A 10,027-nucleotide genomic window follows, 5' to 3' on the forward strand; every position below is an offset into this window, starting at 1 on the left:
TTTTCGTATTAGAATATATTATTAATTATTTATAAAAACCTATAGTATATATAAACCAGATAAACACGGGTAAGGCACTGTGGTGTGTGATCACACACTCCTTATCACAGAACAGTAATAATAAAGCTAATGAAGCACACTGCCTGGCTGTGTTTCCACTGCTTTGTTTTAACTATTTTTAGACGAATTAGGTTTGCAAATGGAAACTCATAAATAAATGTCACAATCATCAATAAAAAAGTTTGATAAAGTTAAATCATGACACACCAGAGAGTGGTCGTTTTTCATTTTCAGGCCACAGTTGAAATAAAGCTCCTATCACCTCCTCATCTCTGACTACTTTTCCAGGAAAGTTAGAGCCACAGAAAGGAGTCTGTGGCTCTAACTCTTGGACTAGAGGCACAGGAAGTAGATACAGTAGTTAAATCTGTTATAATGGGAGATGAAGAGTATCTCCCTCAGGGACTCCAGATTACTGATACACATTATCACAAGATGTAAGAAGAGCTACCAGTTTCAGATCCCAGCCTTGGTGAAAACCATTGGTACTGGTAAGAGATTTTTTGTGATGTACCAGTGGTGGCAAGGGAGCCATTAAAAGTACCACAGATCCTTCTATCAATCTCCAAAGGGGCCAGTATGAAAACATTAGTTTTGTTTATGAGCGTGCTGGCTTTGTCCTTCACGTGGCCTCTAAGGGTGATAAAGTGAGAGTTACACGATCCACCTTAGGCAGAAATAGGAAATGTTGCTGTGAACACCAGCTGTTGCTTAGGTCGACTCGGGCAGCGAGAGGCCTCGGCCTTCCCAGGCACTGCCAAATAAAGAGACTACTGTGTTGTGCAAGACAGTTTGCCACCCCCCCTTCCCACCTTTACTTTTCAAAGGTGTTAAACTGCACAGGTGGGGAGGATTGCATAGTTTTAGCCATAAAGGGGATGAGGGTTGCCATCTGAAAGAACATTATTTGCACAGCGTTGCAGCATTGTGGTTAATGTAGAATCAACATTTGTCAGCTGCCAGGCAGGGGCTCCGACGGGTAGACAGGGTCTAACATGTCAGAGGATTCGCTTGCACAGTTTCAGACATTTCCCCCGAACATGAATGACGGCTTCCAAGACGTCTCAGCCTCACAACTGACAGTGCAGATTCCACATTCATTTCCTGCCTTATCTCCGCGGGATCATACGCACAAGAGGTGAAGAGCAATTCCATTAGCTGTCAACAGTCGAGATGCCTCGCTAACAAAAACCTGGGGAATATCAGAGAGGAAAACATGATTGTAACCCCACTGGCACCCAGTGATATTATACACACACACACACACACACACACACACACACACAGTCGCTGTCAAGACTGAGTGTTCATAAAGAAGAGAGTTAACAGGAGGCATGTTTTCCATGAACAAAGATTTATGGAGATGGATTTCTGTCACTTTTTAAACTAAAATTTACAATTAATTTAATTTTAAAAATTGGAGTTGAAGTGGGTTATTGCACCTCAGCCCATAATGGACTTCCGAATATCGCAGTAGCCCCAATTGCCACATTCCTGAAAAAGAGAAATGATGAAACCTAAAGAAAAATAAGTAAAAGTGTTTATTTATCTTCATTTTAAATAATGAAGAAATAGCAACTATTTAAAGGTCCAGTGTGTAGGATTAAGAGGGATATACTCGCAGAAATGGAATATAATATCAGTAGGTTTGTCTTTAGTGTGTAATCCCTAAAAAATAAGAACTTTTGTGTTTTCATTATTGTAAAATAAACAGTTAATACCAATATATGGAGCAAGTACTCGTCAACAGAATCTGCCATGTTGCACCACCATGTTTCTACGGTAGCCCAGAACAGGCAAACCAAACACTGGCTCTAAATAGGGCCATTCGTATTTTCACATCGGCCGCCGTAGGTAGCAACACCTTCGCAACAAGAGCATCAGAAAAAACAATGTCTTTCTAACATAAAACTGCTTTATTCTGCATTTTTACTAGTTTAAATCACCAGGTCCGTTTGTTATTGAGAGGAAGAGACCTCTGCCGTCTCCTCAGTTCCTGGTAAAAAACTCCTGAACGTCTGAATTTTAAGTTATCAAAGAACAAAGGTGAGCACACAGTAGCAGGTGCTGGGCTTGCGGCCCATCTCCAACATGCCGAACAGCTTCGGAGAAATACTAATTTGTAACTTGAAACTGCTTCAACAGTTTTAATCACCTGGTATGTTTACTTTGAAGAGAAAAAAATACATCTGCAAAAAACTTCGGCTCTAACTGGCAGAAGTTTCAGCTGGTTGCAATGTGCAATCCTCACCACTAGATGCCACTAAATCCCTCTAAATCGTACACACTGTTCCTTTAATAATCTGGGCAATATTCAAGACAACACAAGTGGCAGGAAAATGCAGAAAAACAAATGCAGAGACAAATAGTGTCACATACAGACAAGACGTCACTACATGTAAATTTAACTACATTCTTAAAATCTTATCCTTTGAATAACGTTTTCATTCAACCCTCAACTATTTTCGGTAATGAAAAAACACTCATTTGCTCACTATGTTAATATTTCAAAGAAACAAGGAAGTATATTTTTTGCACCCTGAGATGAAATTCACTAAATCAAAAATCACGCCAGGAAAGATTGCATACTCTGCAACCCACGGTGTCGATCGAAGGCCACCGGCTTCACTTGGACCAAAACAGTCTAATATACAACTCCCCCCTTTAATTGCAACCGTGTGTTCAATCAGAAAGCATAAAACTCCCGGTGGGTAGGTGGCATCTGTCTGTGAGGCCTGTAAGGATTGATGTGCCAGAGTCCGGGAGCCGCCTGGGCCAGCGGCCCACGACCTGCGACACAGCCCCATCACTTTTATGACATCTTAAGGAATCTTCTTTTTAATACAGCCCATTACTGCTGACATACAAATCTTCCCCAACATGGCCCCATCTATGGCCTGATCAATTTTTACACTGCTGAGCCGTCCCCTTTCTCCTCATTTTGTCATCTCAAAATTCATATTACAAAGGATTTTCTTATGGGAAAACTGCAATAAAAATATGTTACAACTCCGAAGATGTGCACAAGTCAGTACTTGGCTGTTACTAAAAGGCTTCAGAGAAAATAAAATTTGTTTCTGCAGTAAGCAGAACTGTTTAAATGTTATTTATTTTTATGTTCCTAAGAAAATATATTGTGAAGTGCAGCATTGATTTAGAACATAACCATGTCTCGATACGGGTTGGAGGTGCTGAATTTATGAATCCTTTGCACAACTCCTTTAATTGAATTTTCCAAATCTCTCACCACACACAAATAATCAATACCCACTGCTGAGGGAAACTTGCCTCAGAATTATTAGGGCCTTTCTTTTTCAATTTTGTAGTCATCAGCACATACAGGCGCTGCGGGTATTTGCAATGCCGCGACTATACCCAGAGGATTTATGCTCGCCCCAAGCCTGATTGCTCACCAAGAGTGACTTCTTTAGAATGCTTACTGAAACTTTTGTTAACCTTAAAGGATGGTCGTAAGCGCTTCTCAACACTGCACTCTCACTGTGATGGAAGAAGTAGTTTTAACTATCACGGCGTAAGGCGGAAAAGGGGGATGACGAGGCAGGAAAAGGGGGGAGAGGGAAAGAAAGTGGCAGGGAAGAAGACATAGGAGGAGAAGATTGGAGGATTGACCTTCAAGGTTTAAATGTCCTCGTGGATTTACTCAGCTGCCTCGGCAGGGCGGAGGTGGTGGGGGGGCTATAGGGCTGGCACCTCGGAGAGTCCGGGGTAAAAACGTGGGCTCTTCGTGGTGTATAATGGCTGCCATGGAAGATTTGTTTTTACCATACTTCTAAGTGCAGACACAAGGATTCAACATTTACAGTGCTTAAAGCGAGACTATGTAATGAAAGAGGAAATATCAAATTTTTCCTAATGTTTAAGTATTAAAAACTCACCCTTACGAATTGTAACACTCGCAGCGGTTTTACTGCCATAGCGCCTTGAGTTCTGGTAGGACTAGTAGCCTATGTTGGCAAGCTTTGGACAGATATTGCTGTGTACCTGACAATATTGAGTCAATTTATGACTCCTCTCTAGTCATGCTGCTGTTACACATACTATTATGAATAGTCTGTATATTTGCCACAATTATGTGCTATTGTCTTCACGCGTGTCAAGTGACACAATGAAGTCCCCAGTGCGCGCTATACTGACCAAGAAAGCTAGGTCCTCAGCTGCGAAGTGTGTTGATCTTTCTGCATCCAGTGCCGTCAAAGATGTGACAGTGACGTAGTTGGAGACAAGGAAGAATTACAGGCTATTTCACCTTGGATATGTAGCCAGGTTACGTGCTCTAGACGCCGCTCAAAAACAGAACTTCTGTTCTCTCTGCCTGTATAGGCGGATAAAAATAATGTAATGATAAATATAAACATATAATGTATAGATTGTATAGATGTGTGATTGTATAGATACATTTTACGGTAAAGACGGGCGATGTATTGATACTCAAGTATCACCATATTTTTTTACCACTTACCTCGATAATAATATTGCGACGATATTGTAGGGTTGACTATTGGTGCTTTCCCAAAATATTTACACAATGAGATTTTTGATTAATACTCATCAGTAATGTGGATATAATGACTAAATTGGCAAAGGACAATGATAGAACAGTCAAGTTCAGAAAATAAAAGAAAGAAAATCACTTTACTGTAATGCAGCCTTTAAAACTAGGAAAAGACAACACTTATGATATTACAATATACAAAATCTAAGACGATATCTTGTCTCATATCACGATATCGATAATATCAATATATTGGTCAGCCCTACATTAGAGCAGGCTTTTTTTTTTTTTTACAGTGTTTTGGGTGGCTCGGATATTCAGCCATATTTAATCAAGCCAGAGGATACGGCCGAATAAATGCAGCGGAGAGAGGGCGAGGCTGTGGCTGCATGAGCCATACAAGAATATATGGCAGGTGGAAACACTTCACAACCTACCGAGAGCAAACACCAGCTGGTGGTGCCTTTGCGCACTGTGCCCCCTGATGCCAACAGAAACTGAATCATTGTGCTGTATTTGAATTTCAGCACAGGCAATTTTGTTGGATGTTGTTCCCAACTTCGCAGGCAATGCATTCTGGTACATGTAGCTTTCTTGGTCAGTAGAGCACATTCTGAGGATTTTTTATTGCTTCAAATGACTTATTGGACATCCACATAAAAGGTGGCAACTTCTTCCTTTAAGTAAGAGAACTAATGACTACACTCGCTTTAAGTTGGATGTCCTCCATCACATTTTTTTTCTGTTCATTGTGAGACAATTCAATTCAAAAGTTTGACTCTGAATCCAAGTATCGAGTCTATGAGCAGAAAATAGTTCATTAAAATAATCTATAAATCAGTCACTACAGTGCACCTCAGAAAATCTCTAATGTGGCAGGGAAGTTAGTCAAAGTATGTATATGAGTGCTTTAATGTAATATATCAACATGCCCATAAAAATACAATAATAACTTTATGAGTAGATATAAAGTAATAACACAACTGTAGCTATTTTCGGGTATGACAAACCCATTTTTGTTCTGATAATTTCAACACTACACAGTATTATATGTAAGTATATGATTCCCACGGGTGTCAAGATAAGGGAACAACCAGCACATATTGTATAATCCTGCGTCCTCACAGAGCACTCAGTCTTGTCCAGAGAGTTTCTTACACTCCCCTGCCTTGTATTCAGCACATGGGCCCAAAGCCTAAAGGCCATAGCAGCGAATCTAAACAAACATTTTACACTAGAGCAGAATCATGCTTCGAGATACCATCAGCATCATCTGTCTGGATTTCACGCTCCCAGCGGATATAGGCCAGAACTCTTCAGCAGCTTTGAATAACAGTTTGTTTACTTAAAATGTGTGTCTCAATGCACATAGAGGGCCGATTCTCTCCCACATCTATCTGCCCTGACATTGTGAAGTCTGTTGTTGTAAGGAGGCTTATGCAAAACTGATAAATTTCACGGCTCCACCATGTGACAAAAATGTGACATTCCTGGGGTGTGGGTCCACAATGTATCATGTATGTCCAGCTCCCTTACTGGAACTAATTAAAATAATTTCTAACAACCTTATCGGAAAACAAGCTGGCCTCCTGACAATACCCGCCATTCATTTTCCACAAGTCACCATTGTATGATTGGATCACAAGAATTGCTCCGCTGCAGGCATAAGATGTGCCTAAAATAATCAAATTAATTCTATCCCCAGGAAATCTACTCATTGACTTGTTTGTGCAACCATAACAAAATGTTGTTTTTCTGCAAAAGGTCGCAGATTGTCTGAAGAACTGAAACAAGCGTCCATTGATGCCGTTAATGTTAAATAGCAAAGAAGATGCAGCAAATCAAACAGTGAAGTAGTAGCGGATAGGGGTGTCCTTGGTGATGAAATGGCCTTGTGACTAAATTTGTTTTCCTGCTCATCTTGAAATCAACCACACAACTGGGACTAAATGTTTTCTTGCAGCCTTTTAAACACCAAGAGATAAGGTTTCAATCCCAACTCTCAAAGTGGAGGATGTGGCTGAGAAATACTGCAAACAAAAACAGTGATGCAAGCAGAAGGTAGCCTCATACCCTGCACATAACTTAACGTGGATATCCACTATAAAACTCCCAAACTATTAAAACATTCATGTTGTCCAACAGACCAAAATTAATGCTGCCTTTGATAAAATATGTATTTAATTTCTACACTTATCTTCAGACGTGTGTGTGTCAGCTTTAATCTTCGGTAAATCCCCTGATATTGATCAACCATCAGACCGGCTCAGCACGTGGCCATAAAGCCTCTCAGTGATCAATGTGGTTAAATTCCAGTAATGTGAGGTCGGTGTGTTTGTCTTTATGACATAAAAGCAGGACTGCACATTAATGTTGAACAGTAAAAGACTGTTCATGTTAACAACTGTTTGATTTATCACCAGATGAATTACCTTGATTGTAATGCTTAGGGTCTTCATTTTCCTTCAAAGATGACTCTACTCTGGATGCTGAAAAGACACAAATGCCATCACAGTTATCGAAAAAGTGGGCACAACAGAGCTTCCCATTGATCATAACTTGTTTCATGCTTTTTTCATCCAGTTAGGTGGGTGAAAAAAATCACATAGAACTCTCATTCAACCCCAGCTTTACTGACTGACTGTCTAGCATTCATATTCAACATTGCACTCACTCAGCTTTCTGTCTCTTTAGCTCAGTCGGCAGGTCAGTAGAGGATCCGGTGAAGAAACGTCCTTGTTCACTGCTGCCCTCTGCTGACTAATTAAAAACACAGGATCAATAGGATAAAAGGAGAACAGACCCCCCCCCCCCCCAAGCCATGCACAGGAAATATTGGGAAAAAGGAAAAAGACAGCTGGAAATGAATGAAAACGGTTAACAAAGGAAAGGAAAAACTGTGTCAGAAGTGAATATTCAGTGTGTAATAAAAACCCATCATTTCTCAAGCTCAAGATAAGACGAAGATGGAGACATTTCCGCCTATTGTAAAGATGTAAGACCAAAGGAAAAAGTCTTCCTCACGAGTATTTCCTCCAGCTCTATCCTGGCCGTGATGAATGGATCCACTGATTGTTGGAGATCAGATCGTTCAGATCGCAAGGAGTCAAATCTGGTCAAAGCAAAAGAGAGTGGGGTTACGTGGGCACGACGACATGTTCAGAAATCTTCGGATTATGATTCTGACAGTGTGCTCTACTGAATTAACAACTGGCTGCAATATTCAACCTAAACGAAGGCTCTAGTCTCTTAAAAGGACTACACCTAACTAATATGGAGTAGTTTTACATGCTGGATGTTATATATTGATCAGCAGGTAATTAGTGGAGTCTGAATAAGCCTGAAGAAGAGACTGAAAGGCAGATAATTCAAAAGAATGGTATCTGTGATGCAATATAAGCCTTGCACATTAAAAAACGACTTACATCTATCCCACATTTGTACTACTTATATTTCAAAATGGTAATCATCCATAATCTTAACAGTTGTCTATAACTAAAGAATTGTTTATCTAAAATAATCTGTTTATTTAAGTCAGTTTTTGTTGTGCTGCATTGTAGTTATGTAAGTCATTGGTGTCGAGGTGTTTCTGTTTTTGTTCTGGCCGTTTGGATTTTCACTTTCCCCCTCCAAATACAATCAAATTTATTTTTAAAATTGCAATAACTTAAAACACTGGTGTGCCTCAAATGACCCTATTATGACATAACCAAGTGAGTGTTATGAATGTTCTGTAAATCGAGCTCATGTAACGCATTAGTGACAGCACTATAAAATTAAAAACTAATGCTTGTCTTGATGGATGGGCCAGACACCAAATGTCTGCCTTGACTAAGGAAATGGTTCTTGTGTTAAGTGACTCTTATACAACTATTTTTAGTGCTATGTAAATCACTGATAATTTGGCCGGTGATGGATCTCCGTCATTCCGTGTCTCCTGTCATTAAATTCTGATATGTCACTATGACCATCAGGAAAGTGTGGCAATTGAAATATAGCAACTCATAAAAGGGAGTTCTCTGTAACCCTTTAACTCTGTGCTCTACTTTGGCTCTCTGTGTATAGACAGTTAGCAGTGACAAAAATATAATAATTTGCAGCGTACAATATGATTGATTAATTAAATAATTTGCCTTAATTATGGGAAAAGCTGTGACTTAGGTACTCGCTTTTCCAACTCTTTCTGTGGAACCACTTGTTCATGTGCTTCATCGACAAGCACCACATCCTTAATAACACAACTGAGAGTACACTGACACATATGCAAGTTAGCGTTGGCTTGTGGGCTAAGAAGGGGACGTACTATCTACCACACAAGGGTTATATTACACACAATTTTGCAGTCAGCTTGAGAGGAAAACTACCGGACGATCAAAGCTTTAAATGTTTAGTCAGTAGTTTTATTAAAATGTCCAACCAGGGTCACTGAGAACAAACAAACGTTTTCGGTAACATCCTGCCTCACAGTGACGCATACACTGTTCCTCGCTGTGGGTCTTTGAGAGTTCAGTCATTCAGCACCTTAATTATAAATTCCCTGTCCAAAGCTAGAACTGCTGACTTTCTAGTCAAAAGCCAATTTCTTTAAACCTTCAGACCACAACTGCCACAGACTTGTTGACACTAGTCTTCACAAGTCGTTGTGGAGAAAACAACGCACATAGAACCACGGTTAGAGTTTTAGATGTGGGTGTGGTTGAGTGTGTGCAGCCAGTTAAGATACAGAGGTGTTCATTTTAGCTATCTAAACAAACCAAATGGACATGAGACATACCCTGTCAATGGCCAACATGTCAGTGCCAGTCTTTACTAACATTGCACTGACATGTCTTCAGAGATCTGCAACGACATTTGTCTACACACACCTGCTTGAGATCTTGTTGTGAGGAGTGTGGTCTCTTGCAGCATCCAGCTTCCGATGCTGTACAGGACAGAGCAAAGGAAAAATTAGGTTGAAACATGCTATGAAAACTTTTGAACACAGACAAGTTATGTGTGAAATTTTTAAAACATTAATTTACACAGAAATGATAAAGCAGTGTGGAAAGTACAGGTGATCTGTAAACTGACTACATTATCAATACGCCTGGTATGAGGACCATTTATTAACTTAAATGATTTGTCCATGTGCAGAGTTCTTCTCACACTGTTAAAATTTATTTAATACAAGGTTACCTAAGACAATTAAGCCATTATTGGCTATTTGAATGTTCATTGTACTTTAATAGTATTCCAGTGACAATATACTGTAAAACTCCAATTGAACTCCCAGTCTCTTTTACTAGCTGGGTGTGGCTACATATTTTGACAAACAAAGGCCTGTCATGATTAGACACCTGGTCTGGTTGCCAAGCAGTTCATTTTTTATACAAGTTCTTTCGATATATAAAACCAGGTCGTTGGCTACCCACTTGAGCTTAGGTTAGATAGCTGCATAGATTGCACATAGAAATA

This window comes from Epinephelus fuscoguttatus, linkage group LG10 (assembly GCF_011397635.1).
Source record: "Epinephelus fuscoguttatus linkage group LG10, E.fuscoguttatus.final_Chr_v1".
Classification (NCBI taxonomy): domain Eukaryota; kingdom Metazoa; phylum Chordata; class Actinopteri; order Perciformes; family Serranidae; genus Epinephelus; species Epinephelus fuscoguttatus.